Consider the following 1,808-nt stretch of genomic DNA (forward strand, 5'->3'; position numbering starts at 1 on the left):
GAAATAGTAAACCTTGCAAAGGCCCCTGTGAGGCAGCGACTGCAGAGCATGGCCGGGCACGTGGCGCTGGGGGGAGCGGGGGAAAAAAGACGCTTCCTTTTATAGACAGGCTGGGGCTGTTTGGTGCCATGCAAGCATGTGGGTGCCACCACGGTCAGCCCCGGCAGCCCCCCTAGCTCCTCCGCCTCCCCCCTGCAAGGCCGTTTGCCCCCAGTGCCCACAAGCTGCCCTGCCCGGGGCAGGGAGCTGCTCTTGGGGCAGGCGGGGGACTCGGGGGCTGCCCAGGTTGGGAGCTCCTGGCTGGTGTGGGGACACAGAGGAGCCGTGGGAGAGGGGCTGCCCCAGGGCAGAGCTCCCTGCACACAAGGCAAGGAGAGGCTTTGGCTCGGGGTGGCGTCTGCAGCCGTCAAGGGCAGCGCTGGGGCTGGGGAGGGCTTGGGGCTGCCTGCAGCGGTGGGGCCAACTCCAGGGCTGTGGAGGGGCTTGCGCTGATGACTGGGAACGTCTGGGCACAGAAAGGGCGGTGGGGCAGAGAGAGGGGTGGGAGCATGCAGGGGTGGCCCAGCCTGGGGTGAGGCAAGACAAGGCACCCCGGATGCGGCGAGCATCCTGCGGTGCTGGGTGCAGCCCCCAAGGTCACCTGGAGAGCCCGGCTGAGGGCTGTGGGGACAGTGCCATGGGATGGGGCTGTGGGGGCCCCCCGGGCTGGGGTACCTCTAGCACTGCCGTCCTGGGAGGCTGCCGAAGGTCAGCCGAGGCAGCTGGAGCTGAAGTGGGCTGGGATGCGAGAGCCCTGACCTGCGCCCTGGCTCTGGGTGTTCAGGGTGGGGGCAACAGCCGGCTTTTGGCTCCTGCTGCACCCCAACAGCCCTGCAGGCCCCTGGGATCTCCTGCACTCCTACAACAAAACTGTGCGGCAGCATCCCACTGCACTGCGGGGCTGGCGGAGCCTGAAGGGTTAAGAGGGTACACCTCTGCAGCCCCTAGATGCCCACTCAGTCTGCTTTTTGCGGGGGACAGGGATGCTGGTCCAGCTGGACACACTCTGCCCCACCACTGCTGCTGGGCTGGGGACTTGGGTCCTGGGAGCTGTGTCTCTGGGGTCCCCAGTGCCGTGTACCTGGGGACCGGCCATGTGGGAGGCCCTGGGGTGCTGTCGGAGCATCCCGGGTGGACCGTGGCTGTGCTGGCAGCAGCCCTGCACCCCATGGTGATGGCTGGTGGCTTCAGGGGCCACCGAGCAGCATGTCCGCTGCCTGCGGGTGCTGTGAGCAGGGCCGGCGAGGTGAGCGCGTACTTGGCACCCACCTGCTCCTTGCAGAGAGCTGCAGCGCGTGTGGCCACGGCTCCCGGCGCTGAGTCACGGCCGCGCCGGGCCTGGCCAGCCCCGCGTCCCTCCTGCCTGTGGCCCAGCCCCCCGCGCACCTCTCGCTCCCCTGTGCTAGGAGAGGGCAGGGCTGGGACCCCCGGCATGGCTCCCTGCGCCCCACCGTCGCACTGCTCCAGCTACAAATTTGGGGGTAGGAAGGTCACTGGGGTCAAGGCACAGATGGGCTGTGGTGACACTTGCCCCTTCCGTCACCCTACCCATGCTGTACCGGGGCCAGGGAGTTCCCCCGCACTCCTCTTATGGTCTCCAGCCCCTGAGATTTCAGCTGAACCCCCTCCCCTGGGCACAGGCATCTCCAGCCTCCCCTGCCCAGAGCTGTGGGATGGGGAGGGGGTGGAGAGAGCCCGGACCCCCAGGTCCTTCTCCCGGCCTTGCAAACGAGCCAGGCAGGGCGGGTGGGGATGTGGGAGGTGGGGTC

Source organism: Aptenodytes forsteri, unplaced genomic scaffold, assembly GCF_000699145.1.
Source record: "Aptenodytes forsteri isolate BGI_AS27 unplaced genomic scaffold, ASM69914v1 Scaffold7, whole genome shotgun sequence".
Classification (NCBI taxonomy): domain Eukaryota; kingdom Metazoa; phylum Chordata; class Aves; order Sphenisciformes; family Spheniscidae; genus Aptenodytes; species Aptenodytes forsteri.